General features: G+C 36.1%; 1 protein-coding gene across 1 annotated transcript in view; it reads left to right on the top strand.

Annotated features, from left to right (window-relative positions):
• Positions 1 to 17,755, top strand: part of SPATA16 (spermatogenesis associated 16) — a 251,553-nt gene that overhangs the window by 71,476 nt on the left and 162,322 nt on the right. The window lies entirely within an intron of this gene.

The raw sequence follows: 17,755 nt of genomic DNA, 5'->3' as shown, positions 1-17,755 counted from the left end.
TGAATGATCTTTTTAATGTGTTGTTGAATTTGGTTTGCAATTATTTTGTTGAGGATTTTCGTATCTATGTCCATCAGAGATATTGGCCTGTAGTATTCTTTTTTGGTTATCTCTTTTTCTGGTTTTGGTATCAGAGTGATACTGACCTCATAGAATAAGTCTGGAAGTATTTCCTCCTCCTCAATTTTTTAGAATAGTTAGAGTAGGAATGGTATTAATTCTTCTTTGTATATTTGGTTGAATTCAGCAGTGAAGTCATAAGGTCCTGGGCTTTTCTTTGAATGACAGACTTTTTATTATTGCTTCTATTTCATTACTTGTTATTGGTCTATTCAGGTTTTGGATTTCTCTATGGTTCAATCTTGGCATGTTGCATGTGTCTAGAAATTTATCTGTTTCTTCTAGTTTTTCCAATTTATTGATGTATAGTTGCTCATAACAGTCTCTAATGATCCTTTGAATTTCTGTGCTATCAGTTATATTGTCTCCTTTTTTGTCTCCAATTTTATTTATTTGGCTCTTCTTTCTTTTTTTCTTAGTCTTGCTAAAAGTTTTTTAATTTTGTTTATCTTTTAAGAAGCCACTTTTCATTTCATTATGTGTTTTGTTTATAGTCTCAATTTCACTTATTTCTGCTATGAACTGTATTTCTTTCTTTCTTTCTTTCTTTTTTTTTTTTTTACTAATTTGGGGTTTGGTTTGCTCTTACTTTTCTAGTATTTAACAATACATCATTAGGTTGTTCATTTGAAGTTTTTCTACTTTTTCGATGTAGGCATTTATTGCTATAAACTTCCCTCTTGGCACTGTTTTTGCTGTATTGCATAGGTTTTAGTAAGTTGTGTTTCCATTTTCATTTGTTTCAAGAAATTTTTCAATTTTCTTTTAAGTTTCTTGAAAACCCCCTGGTCATTCAGGAGCATATTGTTTAATTTCCATTTGTTTGTATTGTTTGTCTCTGGTAGTATATTTTAACTTCTTGCTTTTTATTCTTTTTGTATCTGTTATAGGTTTTGTTTTGTGGTTACTATTATGATTGCAAATAACATCTTATAACCAATTATTTTAAACTGATAACTCTGATTACAAGGAAAAGAAAAAACAAAGAAGCAAATAGAAAACTACAAACTTCTACACTTTAACCGTTTTCTCCCACTTTTTGACTTTTTATTGTCTCTATTCATATATTTTATACTGTCTATATCTAAATAGTAGTTGTAGTTATTATTTTTGATAGGTTTGTCTTTTAGTCTTCCTACTAAAGATATGAGTGGTTTAAACATTGCAATTACAGTGTTAGAGTATTCTGTGTTTGTTTGTATACTTACTATTACTAGTGAGTTTTATACCTTCAGATGATTTCTTGTTATTCATTAACTTCGTTTTATTTAAAATTGAAGAACTTTCTTTAGCACTTCTTTTAAGACCAGCCTAGAGTTGATGAAGTCCCACAGCTTTTGTTTGTCTCCTTCATGTTTGAAGGATAATTTTGCTGGATGTAATATTCTATGTTGAAAGTTATTTTCCTTCAGTACTTTGAATGTCATTCCACTTCCTCTTGGCCTGTAAGGATTCCATTGAGAAATCTGCTGCTAGGCATATCACAATTCTTTTTATTTTTATTTGTTTCTTTTATCTTGATGCTTTTTGGATTCCTTCTTTATCCTTGAGCTTTGAGAGTTTGATTACTATATACCATAGTCTTATTTCTGTTGGATCTGCTTGTCGTTCTTTGACTTTCTTGTACCTGGACATCCATGTCTTTCTATAAGTTTGGAAAGTTCTCTGTTATTATTCCTTCAAATTAATTTTTACTCCTATCTCTCTCTCTACATCTTCTTCAAGGCCAGTAACTCTTAGATTTGTCCTTTTTAGGCTTTCTTTTTTTCTTTTTCTTCCCAGCTTTCATTTTAGGTTCGGGGGTATATGTGCAGGTTTATTACATGGGTAAATTGCATGTCAAGGGGCTTTAGTGTACAAATAACTTTGTCACCCATGTAATTAGAATAGTGCACAACAGGTAGTTTTTCAATCCTTACCCTCCTCCCATGCTCCATCTTCAAGTAGGCCCTAGTTTCTATTGTCCCCTTTATTGTGTCCATGTGTACTCAATGTTTAGCTCCCACTTATAAATGAGAATATGTGGTATTTGTTTTCTGTTCCCACATTAATTTGCTTGGCATAATGGCCTCCAACATCATCCATGTTGCTGCAAAGGATTCTTTTTTATGGTTATGTAGTATTCCATGGTGTATAGGTATCACATTTTCTTTGTTCAGTCCACTGTTATTGGGCATCTAGGTTGATTTCATGTCTTTTTGGGGGTTATATTCTAGATCTTGTAGGTCCGCTTCATTCATTTTTATTCTTTTTCCTTTTTCTCCTCTGATTGTATATTTTAATATAGACTACCTTTGAGCTCACTAAATCTTTCTTCTGCTTGATCAATTTTGGTATTGAGAAATTCCAATGCATTTATCAGTTTGTCAATTGAATTTTTCAGCTCCAGAATTTCTGTTTAATTTCTTATTATTTAAAAATATTTGTTTCTCTAATGAAGTTCTGAATTCCTTTCCTGTGTTATCTTAAAGTTCGTTTATCTTGCTCAAGACAGCTGTTTTGAATTTTCTGTCTGAAAGTTCACATATCTCTGTCACTCCGGGAGTTGCCACTTGTGCCTTATTTAGACCATTTGATGAGGTCATGTTTTCCTGAATGTTCTTGCTGCTTATGGATGTTTGTTTATGCCTGGGCATTAAAGAGTTAGGTATTTTTCTAGTCTCTGTAGTATGGGCTTGTTTGTGTCTATCCTTCTTGAGAGGGTTTTTTATGAATTCAAAAGGGATTAAGCATTGTGACCTAAGCCTGTGGTCACTGCAGCCATTTCAGCACTAGGTAGTGCCCTAAGCCCAGGACTACTGTGACTCTTGCAGAGTTAAATACCCAGCCTTAGTGGACTTGAGTAAGATAAGGAAGAATTCTCTGGCTTACTAGGAGATGTCTTTTGCTCCCTTCCCTCTTTCCCCCAGTCAGGAGTCTCTCCATGCTGGGCTGCCTGGAGTTGGAGGAGGGTTGACACAGGCACTCCCGAGGCCATCATAGCTGACACTGTGCGGGGTCACATCTGAAGTCTTGCAGACAAGAACAATACTGGGGCTCACCCAAGGCCTGCAACCACTACTGCCTGGCTGCTGCTGATGTTTATTCAAAGCCCAAAACCACATTAGTCAGCAGATGTTGAATTCTGTCAGGATGGATCCATGCCATGAAGCCAGCAGTTCCCCTTCTGGCCCAGGGTGCATCTAGAAATGCTATCCAGCACAAAATGCCTGGAATTTGGTGCTTCAGAAATCTGGTGCTCTATTTTACTGTGGCTGAGCTGGTATCGAAATTGTGAGGCATAGTCCACTGCACTCTTCTTTCTCCTTCCCCCAAGTGGAAGGAGCACTGCTTGGATTTGGGGGAGTGGAGATGCAGGCATTCCCTTGACTACCGTGGCCAGTGTCTCATGGCTGCATGCACCCCCAGTACACTGCCTCTGGGATCAGTGCAACACCATGGCTTGCCCTAGAACGGCGGTCCTTGTAGCCTGACTACCACTCAAATTCATTTCTGGCCCCAGGCCACTTTAGTCAGCTGGTAAATAAAACAGCTGGAACTCAGGCTCCTCATACTGGGTCAGGGAATTCCCCTCTGGCCCAGGGCTGATCTAATACTCCAGCAGATTTCTGCCCTATGTTGTGTTCTGTTGTGACAGGGCAGCACTGAGTTTCAATGCAAAGTCCCACACTCACTTTACTCTCCCTCCCCCAAGCACACAGATTCTTTCTCTGTGCTGCTTTGCCTGGGGTTGGAGGAGGAGTGGTGTAGGCAATGCAAGACTTTCTTTTCTGCCCTCTTTAATACTGCTCTCCATGATACTGTGTTCAAACCAGGTGTCTGTGGTTGCTCACCTAATATTTTTTTGGTTCTTATGAAAGTGATTTCGTGTGTGGGTAGTTGTTAAATTTGGTGTTATTGTTGGGGAACAATTGCAAATGTGTTCTATTTGGCCATCTTGCTCTGCTGCCTATCTCCCTTAAATTCTTCTTAGAAATACTGATCTCGAAATTGGGATATTAACCAGATGCCAGTACCATTTGAACTAAGAAGCAACAGAGATGGAAGTTGCCTTAAGAGAACATTTCTCACAATGAATTCCACAAAACTATAGATCCTCAAGATGTTCTTTTTAAAAAAAAAAAGTGTTTCTTGAAAGAAGGGGATTCTGTTGTCAAATAAGTTTGTGGACTGTTGTATGCCATATATCTCTCTTAAATATCTGCAATATGCATCAGTAGGTTAAATGGTTTTAGTAGCCCTACAATGAAGCGTATCACAAGCTTATTTGATCTGAGAAACTTTGTTAACGTAATAACTCCTTAACATCCTGTAGAACAGACAGTTTCAGAACAGTTCTTTTTTTCCTGAAAGAACTTGTGGTACTAGAAGAAAAGGAAGAACAATAGTTGTAGAGACCCACTTGTGTCATAACTCACACTGTACACCTTCACATGAGTTGCAGATGAGAAATTTAGAGAAGAAATTCTTAGAGAAATAGATGTATTTCTCTGCTTGTAATAGACAAAATTATCAATCCCGATTTTTCATCATTCCCCTTCCTGCCAAGTCATCACATTCTGTATCTACACTCTGGCAGTGTTCTTGGGTCTTGACTTTGGGCTTGGCTATAACCAGTGGGATGTTAATGGACCTGAAATAAGCAAAGCTTTTAATATGCTTGCACAGTTGTCTTACTCTCCCATATTCCTGCATTTTCCATGAGAAGAACATGTCTCATGAAAAGCATACATCTGCTGTTGTAAGTCCTAGTTAACTTAGAGTTAACTCCATCCTAGAGCTAGGCTTGGCTGAACACAGCTAAGATTGCCCACCCTTAGTCCAACCTGCAGATGTGTGGACAAGATTACATATTATTGTTGTCAATGAGTTTTTGAGTGGTCTGTTTGGCAGTATTTTAATGACAATTGCTAAATAATGTACAGGGAGTTTGTGCCAAAATAATTAATACTGCTATAAATGTACATGAAAGCTGGGATTAAAATCAAGTGATGTATCATAGAGGATTGAACTTGCGGATTATTGGTTTGTTGAATTCCCTTCCTTTTTTTTTTTTTTTTTTTTGGTGTGCGTGTGTGTGATGGAGTTTCACTCTCTTGCTCAGGCTGGAGTGCAGTGGTGTGATCTCGGCTCACTGCAACCTCTGCCTCCCAGGTTCAAGCAATTCTCCTGCCTCAGCCTCCCGAGTAGCTGGGATTACAGGTGCGTGCCACCATGCCCAGCTAATTTTTTTGTATTTTTAGTAGAGACAGTGTTTCACCATGTTGGCCAAGCTGGTCTAAAACTCCTGACCTCAGGTGATCTGCCTGCTTCAGCCTCCCAAGTTCTGGGATTACAGGCATGAGCCACTGCACCCAGCCTCACTTCCATCTTCTGTATGTCACCTTCCTTTTTCTATCCATAAATCTTCTTCCACCCAGTGGCTGCACTGGAGTCTCTGAGTCTGCTCCAGCTTGGGAGGCTGCCCAATTCACGAATCATGCATTACCCTATTAAACTTTGTAAAATTTCATTCAGCTGAAGTTTTTCTTTTATAAGCATATAACTTTTTAATATCTAATTTGCCTTAGTTTGGTTGTTCCAACATTTCTAAGCAAAATATACACTCCCAGACAGCCCAATTTTCCCCACTTACATTTAAGCAAAATGTCGTTATGAAAAATATTTAATTAATGGAAATGTAAATCGGAAAAATCTGTAGTAAATCTGCAGTTTATATATTAAGGCAAAAGGCCTCATAAAAGCTCAGTTATTATCCAATGTCCTAAAAATATTAACTTTTGTCTTACTACTGTTCAGCAAAAGAATAGACTAGAAACTCCCCTGCCTAGTGAGCTGGCGGTTCTGGCATGATAGACGTTGGCTGACCAGGCTGCTCACTGCTGCTAACCAAGGCCTTCATCACTGGACCCAGACCAGGACCCCTGTGATCTTGATAAGAACCGTGCCCCTTTTCTCTCTGTAAAACCTCCACCATCTCTTCTTTTTCTCACTCTGACCAACTGTAGAGTCCTTCTTCTTTCCACTTTTGCACGTTCTAGCCTTCTCTGCTTCTTGAATTAGTGAACTACCTACTTCATTTATAAAATAGGTGATTGCAAGACGTAAGTGATTAATGCAAGTAAAAGTGCCTTAAATGGTTGCTCAATACATGTTGGCCTATCTCTTTTCCTGCATATCCTATATTCTATTATTTCCTCAATGCTAGTCTAGTGATATACAGATATAGATGACATGGATATAGATATAGATGGTATATAGACAAATATAGACATGGATAAATTGGTCATAAATTAAGAAAGCAATATTAATAATAGCTGTTGGAATTCACATTTGTCCCTCTAAGACACGGGTCCCCAATCGTGGCCTGCTAGGAACAGGGCCACACAGCAGGAGGTGAGTGGGGGGCCAGAGAGCATTACTGCCTGAGCTCTGCCTCCTGTCAGATCAGCAGGGGCATTAGAGTCTCATAGGAGCACAAACCCTATTGTGAACTGTACATGCAAGGGATCTAGCTAAGTTGTGAGCTCTTTATGAGAATCTAACTAATGCCTGATAATCTGAGGAAGAACCGTTTTGTCGCGAAACCATCCACCCTCCAACCTGTCCGTGGAAAAAATGTCTTCCAGGAAACCAGTCTCTGGTGCCAAAAACATTGGGAACCACTGCTCTAATATTTAATTGTGACTAACATTCATGGCCAGTTGAGAAGCAGTATTTTATACTACCTAGAGGACATAGGATCTAAATGAGACAGCAAACCTGAATTTCAATCATAACTCTAACACTTATTGTCTGAAAAGTTAGTCAGACTTATCTCATCAGAAAATTTGGGGTTATAATATTAAATAAGATTTAATAAGATACCGTGTATATATTTAATGGGATACAATGTATAAAGAGCTTAAGTCAATGCTAATTACATAGTCAGCACTCAATAAATGCTAGCTATTAGTCAAAGTACAAGAGCTGAGTTTGCATGTGATAATGTATTTATTTTACAATACAAATAACTACCTTAAAATAAACATACTACTAACATTTTAATTTTAAAGTCATTACTTTTATGAGTTAAAACACAAGGCAAGGAGGGAAGAAGGTTTATTATTTTAATTCATCTCACTCCTGTCATATTTCCAATCTGCTTTTCACATTAGGTAACTGGAATTTAGGGGTCTCTGAAACAAAAACTCTGAAGGTTAATGTGTATCATCTACATGCTTCAGAGCATAAGCAAATTACTAGTTGGTCAGATCAAGGTGAAACACAGTGGAATGAACCCACGGTGGCCACACCTCTATTTTAAGGCTACCTGGCAAAAAAAAAAAAAAAAAATGTTGAAGCACAGCTATTTTAACAAATAGGAGTAGGAGTGATTAATTACTTTTTACTGTCATTCAATAGCTTGTCACTCAGGGAGTAACCTCATTTTGCATAAATTTAATAGAGATCACATCATGGCCTACTTGACTGAAAAGCATTGCTCCTGAAACTCTGATAGTACTTTTAAGTCCACTGATGTGTGAATATAATTCTTCACATCTCTTAGCCCTACATATTCTGTCGCTCCCAGGGAGACACTTTAGTAGATCTATGAGGTACCATGTGGAAAGTTACAAGTGATGAGCTTGCTGATTCATTCCTCTTTCATGTAACAAAATGATAGAAAATGTAAAACCAATGGGTGTTATTCTACAGTGTAGAGCTTCTTTCCACCCTGTTAAGGGAGTATAAAAAGACATTTATTAAAATTGAAAACTATTAATTGCAATACCCTTGATGTCTTGAACATTTAGTTTGATATCTGAAAAGAAATTTTAAAGATCCCATTAAGGAATCTGCAGGTTAGGATGGTGGCTAATTGTTGTGCATAATTCTCATCCCTCCATATACATTTACCCAAGGGAAGAGATTTTTAAAAAGTACATATCTATGAAAATCTATGAAGCACCAAGTGAAATTTCTGAAAACCAAATCCCCAAGAAAGAACGGCAGATAAAAAGTAGATTGTTACCTATATCCATTGCATGCCCAACTCAGAGACACAGGACCCTTGCAACTAGAGTGCCAACAGTATCTGTTCTCTTCTGCTCAAGGACTTATATCTGAGGCTCTCAGTGCTATTTTATCCCCTAGTTAGTATCTCTTTCTGTATATCCACATACAAATGTTAATCTCATTTATCATGTCCAATGTGGAAATGGACAAGTGTGGTATACTTCACTTTGAGATATGATGTTGATAAGAAGAGGTGGTGAAATATAGAGTAGTGAACTCTGGTGACTGAAGTCTGGGATTCTTTTTCCCCTTCCAATTCTAGCAAAGGAAGTTCTATATGTAAAAGATCTAACAGCACTGAGGTGAGTTGCAGGAGAACCTAGAAAAACCACCAACTCAATCCATTAGCAATCATTTGGCTTGGATTAATCTCTTATTATACAAAGATAGACCTTTGAATAGATGCTACATAGTGAAAAAAATGGAAGCATTAAACTCAACTGGAATCCGGAAACCATATTTCCAAAAGAAAAGCATTGAGAGTCATAAAGAAAAGGTCTACTGAATTTCAAACAGAGGTGCTATGTAGTAAGATTTAAAAAGTAGTGAGTAGCTTAAGACACCTAGCATGATACAGAGAACCTTCCATTTAACAAATCAATTCTAGCATCTGCTATCAATGGGGGCAAATCACTAGATCTTTTAGCACAGATTTTTATACCTGTAAAATAAGGCAATAGTAAGTGTTTTATTGACTTCATGGAAATTCTGAGAAATTAAGTACAATTTTGCAAATGAAAATATCTTAGAAATTGTAAAAATTCTTTAGTAATGGAATCTTTAATATTGTTTATTTTTAAAGCTTATCCTCCACATTTACAATTTGATCTTATCTCATATCGGTTCTTTGCTTATTGCATCTAATTTAAAATTCATTCTGTAGTTTAATTTTTTTATAATTTTCATTTTTCCTCTAATTCCCTAATTTAAATTACTTTTTCAAAATAACTAAAAGAATACTGACTTTTAAAATTATTTTTCATATTTTGATTCAAGAGAACATCCTTAGGATTCAGTGTTGGACCTTCTCACGTCTCCATCTTTGGCTTTGTTTCTTTTTTGGGGGATGGAGTTTCGCTGTTGTCACCTGGGCTGGAGTGCAATGGCGCGATCTCAGCTCACAGCAACCTCTGCCTCCCAGGTTCCAGCAATTCTCCTGCCTCAGCCTCCTGAGTAGCTGAGATTACAGGCGCCCGCAACCATGCCCGGCTAATTTTTATATTTTTAGTACAGACCGGGTTTCACCATGTTGGCCAGGCTGGTCTCAAACTCCTGACCTCAGGTGATCCACCCACCTCAGCCTCCCAAAGTGCTGGGATTACAGGCATGAGCCACCGTGCCCAGCCAGCTCTGTTTTTTCTACATTAGCTTCATTCTCAGACTGACTTTCCTCCACATAACAAAGGAAAGTCACTCAAAATGCTGGGCTTTCTGTGCAGGTGTAATAGCTGTACGCCAAAAAAAAAAAAAAAAAAAAAAAAAAAAAAAAAAGCTACCAAATGGGATAGAGACATTTATCCAGAGAAGTTCATTTATGTGGGATGGGAAAAGAAATGCATAACATGTCCAAACCCCATGCTTCCATGGCTGAACTCACAGAAATTAACAACAAAAAATACAAATCATAAAGGAACTAAGCAGATAATCCATAAATGATTAAATATAATGAGTAACAAATATGCAAAAAGGTCTAATCTTACAAGTAACTAAGAAAAGTAGGTGGTAAAGTTTTCAAAAATAATAGCCCAAACTTTCTTAACTAACTCTTCATAAAAAAGGTGGAAATAAAAGCTGTGAATTTTTTCCTAAGTAAAGCAAAGAAGCATACAACAAATTTACATATAAGAAAAAGATAATGAATAAGAAAAAGTAAGATAAATGAGCTAAGTATTCAACTAAATACATTAGCATACTATCACATTGGAGATGAAGAGAAAAAAAAATAACCAAAAAAAAGACATTAGTAAAAGAACTAAGAAAACAAAAACCTAAGGAAAGCAAAAGACGAAAGAAAAAAAAAAAGCCAAGATAAAAGCCAAAACTAATGAATGAGAAAGCAGAATACAAGACTTAATCAATTAATCTAAGAGTTTGTTGTTTTTAGAGAAAACACAATAATCAAACCTTCCGCAATTCTAGTTAAGAAATACAGTAAACAAAACTACAAAGTGCTAAGAATGAGCCCCAGGGGATGACACCACTAGCACACAGGCATTCGGAATGTTCTAAGAATATAATGTTCTCTACTGTAAGGACAAATTTTAAAATATGAATAAAACCTATGATTTTCTAGAAAAATATAAATTAACAAAATTAATGCAAAATGTGGAAAACCTGAACAGAATGATTAAAAAGGAAAAAAACAGGTGAAAGGAGCTGGGCTTAGACTTTTTCAACTATTTTAGAATGTTTCAGAGTATTTAGAAAGATGGCAATCTTTCCAATCTTTCCAGTTTGTTTTACAAAGCTAGCATAAGCCCAATAACAAAACATAACCTTATAATAAATGACACATTTTTTAAAATTAATTATATATTTACTAAATAAAAATAAGTGAACAAATTTAGAACAGCCTAATGTAAAAGGAATAAAATTTATGAGCAAACAGTATACCCATACCCATGGCCGATAAACACAGGAGACTGAGCTAGTAATTGATTTTGAGGTGAGGTGCCATTTTTGTCCATCTAATTATCAAAGAACAAATACAGTAAAACATTGCTAATACCTAGTGTAGGTACTAGTATATAGAAACAAGAACTTTTACCTTGTTGCAAAAGTGTAAAACTTTTCTGGAGAGCACTTTTATGATGTATATTCTAAAGTATTAGTATTTTCTGGATTCAACTGTGTACTCCTGACTCAGCAACTCCAATATGTGAGCATACATTATAACAGATAGAATATAACAATTTGAAAATGATCAAACTCGTGGGCAAGATGTATACACACGGCTGTTCATTGTACATTATGTATGATACTGAGAATTTTTAATGTCACTAGAAAAATTTCTCATTAGGGAAACCATTAAATGGAGATCTAATAAAATTATGCAGCCACTTATAATAATGATATATGTATTTATTAACATGAAAATGTTCATGATATATTCAGAGAAACAAGCAGATTACATAGTAGTATGGATAACAATACCGTCTTTGTAAATGGATGGATAGAGATAGATAGAAATTCATATAGATTTAGTCACACTGTAGATATAGATATATCCATGATAGTATCTAATGGTGGTCCCTTTTTAATAATTGAATTTTGGGGGTTTTTTCTTTATAATTTCTGAATTATCTAAATTCCTAACAGGTTGCTAGAGTTGTTTTCTCTATCTGTCATGAAGAACTAGTTCTACTTTGTTGTATTTCTGTCCCAATCTGCTGTGGACCAAGACTTTGTTAAATACAGGAAAAAAGAATTACTAGGAAAAATGAAGTAAAAATAAGACATAAAAATACAAATTCTATTTGTTTATTATGAGATTTAATAGATGTAATGTTTTTCTGTTGATTTGCTGTAAAGGTTTCTAAACGCTTACTCTGTTTCTGTACTTAATGTGGACCTGTAGTTCATTGAATGGTACTGTGTGGCTCTGGTGCGTGATTAAACGCACAGACTCTAGGGCCAGATGTTTGGGGAGAATCCCACATACTAAGTTAGCAGTATTTAAATTTTTGCATTTATTATCACTAGCATTGGCTTATAAAATGAACTATAAAGTAAATAATGAAAATAAAGTGAATGATACAGCCAACAATCTTGAAACACTCTCCTGAAAGAGGTGAAAAAAATCAGAGAGCCTAATAGATAGGAATAACAGCGGCGAAAGATGCAGCTTAAGAATTATTTTCTTAAGAAAGAAAACACTATAGGCCAGGTATCGTGGCTCAAGCCTGTAATCATAGCACTTTGGGAGGCCGAGACGGGCGGATCAAGAGGTCAGGCGATGGAGACCATCCTGGCTAACACGGTGAAACCCTGTCTTTACTAAAAAATACCAAAAAAATTACCCAGGCGTGGTGGCGGGCACCTGTAGTCCCAGCTACTCGGGAGGCTGAGGCAGGAGAATGGCGTGAATTCGGGAGGCAGAGCTTGCAGTGAGCCAAGATCTCACCACTGCACTCCAGCCTGGGCCACAGAGCGAGAATCTGCCTCAAAAAAAAAAAAAAAAAAAAAAGAAAAGAAAAGAAAAGAAAAGAAAATACTATAGTTGAAATGGTACCAATAATCAGAGATGTAACCGAAGAAAACTTTTCTAAGTTAGAAAAATAAATACGTGAGTATGCAAACACAGAAGTTATCTTTTTTCAGGCAAAATACATGAAAATAGAACATATGTGGACTCACGGTAGTAGTAATTTTGAGTTATAAAAAGAAAAAAAATACTACACATTTGGGGGAAACGAAGAAACTTCAACATAAGAAGTTATTTTAAATTATGCCTGGTTTCATTTAAAAAACATTATTTTTTTCTCGTCTGCATGGGAAATACCATAATGTAAATGGCGATCTATGTATTTACAGAAAAAATGATTATGTCCCAAAAAATGTACACTCAACCACATTTCTTTTTTTTTTTGAAACAAGAGTCTCACTCTGTTGCTCCAGGCTGGAGTACAATGGCACGATCTCGGCTTACTGCAACCTCCGCCTCCTGGGTTCAAGAGATTCTTCTGCCTCAGCCTCCCTAGTAGTTGGGGTTACAGGGGCCCGCCACCACTTCCAGCTAATTTTTGGTATTTTTAGTAGAGACGGGGTTTTACTATGTTGGCCAACCTGGTCTTGAATTCCTGACCTCAGGCGATCCACCCGCCTCGGCCTCCCAAAGTGCTGGGATTACAGGCGTGAGCCACTGCACCCGGCATTTCTTACATGTCAGCAACATACATTCTCAACTATTCATGAACTTAGAAAAGTTACCATCCACATTTGCTCTTTTTGAAAAAAATTACTTGTAAATAAGTGCTAACAAACTAAAAGATCATTAAGAAAAACAAAAACAAAAATGACAAAGTCATTATACAAAAGGACTTGCCAATTTCCTTCTATGAATTCACTAAACACAATCCTCATTTTATAGCAAACATCCTAAAACAACAGACATAATGATGAAGATGTGGAGGGGCTGATGTATCCTTCTATAATGGCTTGTGAATGAAACTTCAAAACAAACCTCATCATGAGTTGTTACTCCTTATTACAGAAATCTATCTATAATTTAACACAGTAAAACCTTATGGAAAATTCCTTCCTTTAGATACGATTTATCCTCTTATCCAAAACCCCAGTTAAACACGATTAAAATTGTCCTGAATAAAATAAAGGAAGGAATAAAATTAAATACATCTAATTTTTAACATTATTATTTTTAATTAAATTTTACTTTAAGATAGTTATAGATTCATAGGCAGTTGTAATACAGAGAGATCTCATGTACCGTTTATGCAGTTTCTCCCAGAGGTAATACCTTGCAAAACTAGAATATTAACACCAAGGTAATCCACCAATCTTAAGATTTCTCGTTTTACTTGCACTTTCACTCTTGTATGTGTGTGTGTATTATGTCTGTGCAAGTTTATGACATGTAAATCTGCATATCCACCTACCAAATTCAAGATACATTACAGTTCCCTCACTACAGGATTCATTTTTGTTGACTTTTATAAACACAACACCTATGCAGTCCCTAGCTCCTCATTATCAATAATCTGTTCTCCATTCCTATAATTATGTCATGTAATCATATTGTATTTAACAGTTTGAGATCAGATTTTTTTACTCAGCATATTCCCTAGAGATTCATTCAAGTCACTGCATGGATCACTAGTTGGTGCCTTCTCACTGTAAAGTAGTGGTCTTAGTATGGATGTACCAGTTTGTTTAATCATTCATCCATTGAAGGACATCTAGATCACTTTCAATTTGGAGCTATTATAAATGAAGTTGCTATAAACATTCTTGTACAGATTTTTTGTGAATATAAGAATGTCTCTGGAGTAAGTGCCCAGGAGTGCAACTATTGAGTTTCTCCATATTGTTTTCTCTAGTGACTGTACAATTTCACACTACTATCAGCAATGTAGGATGGAGCAATCCATTTTCTCAACATTGTCAGTTTTTGCAATCCGTTTTCTCAACATTCTCAGTGGTGTTGCCACTATCGTTTTATTTTAGCCAGTGTGTAGGTGTGCAGTGATACCTCATCGTAGTTTCAATTTGCATTTCTCTAATGAATAACGTCAAACATTTTTATGTGCTTATTTGCCATATGTATGAAATGGTTGCTTGTGTCTTTTGTTCACTTTCAAATTAGATTATTTTGGGGTTTTTTACCATTGAGTTTTTATTCCATTATAGTCAGAGAACATGCTCTGAATTATTTCAGTTTTCTCATTGTGTTGAGGTTTGTTTTATAGCCCAGGATATGGTCTATATTGGTGAATTTTCTATGGGCATGTAAGAAAAATGTGTATTCTGCTAGTGAGTGGAATGTTTTACATATGTGTTTTCTTTCTCTTTTCTTTATTCTTAAAACAAAAGGATACATGTGCGGAACGTACAGGTTTGTTGCATACGTATACGTGTGCCATGGTGGTTTGCTGCACCTATTGCCATGTCCTCTAAGTTCCCTCCCCTCAAACCGCACCCCCAATAGGCCCTGGTGTGTGTTGTTCCCCTCTTGGTGTCCATGAGTTCTCAGTGTTCAACTCCCATTTATGAGTGAGAATAGGTGGTGTTTAGTTTTCTGTTCCTGTGTTAGTTTGCTGAGGGTGATGACTTCCAGCTTCATCCATGTCCCTGCAAAGGACATGATCTCATTCCTTTTTATGGTTGCATAGTGTTCCATGGTGTATATGTACCACATTTTCTTTATCCAGTCTATCATTGATGGGCATTTGGGTTGGTTCCATGTCTTTGCTATTGTAAATTGTGCTATAATAAACATACATGTGCATGTGTCTTTATAGTACAATAATTTATATTCCTTTGGGTATATACCCAGTAATGGGGTTGCCGGGTCCTGTGTTTTTTATTCATATATATAAAGTATATATGTATGTATGTCAGTTACATCCTGTTGGTTGATTGTGTTGTTCAGATCTATCTTTACTGGTTTTCTTTCTAATATTTCTGTCATTTGCTGAGAGGGGAATATTGAAATCTTCAACTATAATTGTAACATGTAATAATATAATTATAATTAATATGCTTTTATTTTCCAATTTTAAAAAAGCAGCGCATATGAAAAATTATGTTGTAAAATTTATGTTGATATAGTGTAAAAATTATGTTGATATATCTTCTATTATGATACAAAAACGCAAAATGTATAGAAAGAAATATGGCAAAAGTTAATGGCAATTATATATATGGTGATAGGGTTATGGATAACTTTCTCCCCATCTTTAGATTTTTTTATAATTTCCAAAAACCTTAAAAATTACCAACTGATGATTATCTATATCCTTATTTGTAGAAATTTGATGACTCAAACAATGCCAGCCTTTTCCAGATTTATTGTTCTCTTCTAAATTGTCAGGGATCACTGAAAAGTTTATTCCAGTGATACAGTGAGGAAACACTCATCAGACAGAATTTTAATAAGGGAGAAACTATCAGCAATATTAATCTGGATAATGATGATCCTAATTAAAGAAAAATGTGTGGTTGCATTTTTAAGAACGTGGCTCACCATATATTATTTAATATTATTTCTGCAACTAATGTGGTTTATGTTATTTGTATCTGTTTTTAAACAAACCTTGAAATCCTTTCGTGCACAATTTCTAAAAGTAAGTTAGATATTTATTTCTTAAAAGAACTTTGAGAAACCTTATTAAAATTTGAGCTTATGATTCCAATTTAGTACTGACATTTCCTTTTACTATTATTATTATTATTATTAGAGAGTGAATCTCAGTCTGTCACCCAGGCTGGAGTGCAGTGGTACGATCTTGGCTCACTGCAAACTCTGCTTCCTGGGTTCAAGCAACCCTCCTGGCTTGCTCACTGCAAACTCTGCCTCATCCTCCCTAGTAGCTGGGAATACAGGTGCCCGCCACCATGCCTGGATAATTTTTGTATTTTTAGCACAGACGGGGTTTCGCCATGTTGGCCAGGCTGATCTCAAACTCCTGACCTCAGGTGATCCGCCTGCCTCAGTCTCTGAAAGTGCAGGTATTACAGGGATGAGGCACTGCGCCAGGCCTGAAATTTCATTTTTAACATCTAGGTTCTTATCAAAACAACAGCTATACTCATAAGAATTTAGACTTGCATTTTTTCCTTAAATATTGACTTTTAATTTGTCCTTACTGTATTCAAAAATATTTTAGGGTTTCTTTTGAAATAAAAAGTTAACTCCTAACTTAATTTTTCCTACTTAAAAGTCTTCTCAGTGATATACTATTTCAGGTAATTTAAAAGTTTTTATTCCTTATCTCCATGACTTATTTCACCAAAGATTTAAATTATACATTTCTAGACAAATACCCTTTGTTTCAAGGTGAACAAAATCACCCTTCCTAGATTTAAACAAATTCACACCACATTAAATTTCTTCATCTTCTGGAGAATTAACTGCTCAGTCTATACAAATGTCTATATGGAAATTTTAAAATTTAGTAAAATATCTGAAATGTGTTTCATGGTTCTGATGCCAACATTTTGTCTACATGTACCTATAACTCTACCTTTAACTTCAACACATTGTTTTAACTGTTTGCCTTATTGCAAAGCTTAATTCAAAGATGTACTACTTTGGAAGAGAATAAATAAAGCAATCTTCGATACAGTCAGTAAAGCTGTCAATCTTACAATACTCGATTGGTAAAGCAAGAATTCAACAAACATACATAAAGCCTACCCAGCAGGCTGCCTATTTTCTGATTTTAACATGAATTGAAAAATTATCCTGGTCTTTCACTGCTGTCTTTCAGCTTGGTTTCGTGAAGTATTCTCATTAGTGTGTTAAGATAGATCATTTTTATTTCTTTTCTTGCCTTGAATCTTATATAAGCAGAGACTCTTCACTTTCTCTCAGTGTTTATAGACAGTCTTTACTATTATGAAATCTGAAGGTGGCTTCCTCCTGCCTGCCATGAAGAACCTGAACGTCCTCATGGAAACTACTCACTGAATGACTTCCACATTATCCCATAAAAAGTGTGTGGGGCACGGTGGCTCACGCCTGTAATCCCAGTGCTTTGGGAGACCTAGGTGGGTGGATAACCTGAGGTCAGGAGTTCAAGACCAGACTGGCCAACATGGTGAAACCCTGTCTCTGCTGAAAATACAAAATTAGCTGGATGTGGTGGCACACACCTGTAGTCCTAGTTACTTGGGAGGCTGAGGCAGGAGAATCGCTTGAACTTGGGAGGTGGAGGCTGCAGTGAGCCGAGATGGTGCCATTACACTCCAGCCTGAGCAAGACAGAGTTGAGACTCTGTCTCAAGAAAAAAAAAAAGTGTGCCTAAAAAGAGGCTCTTCCACACCATCACATCAGAGAGAAACAAGGATAGGAAGGGGCAAAGACCACACACAATGTATATTTTGTTTCTTTTTTAAG

The sequence above is a fragment of the Gorilla gorilla genome, chromosome 2 (genome assembly GCF_029281585.2).
Source record: "Gorilla gorilla gorilla isolate KB3781 chromosome 2, NHGRI_mGorGor1-v2.1_pri, whole genome shotgun sequence".
In the NCBI taxonomy this organism is placed as follows: Eukaryota; Metazoa; Chordata; class Mammalia; order Primates; family Hominidae; genus Gorilla; species Gorilla gorilla.
This window is presented reverse-complemented; position numbering and strand designations above follow the sequence as displayed.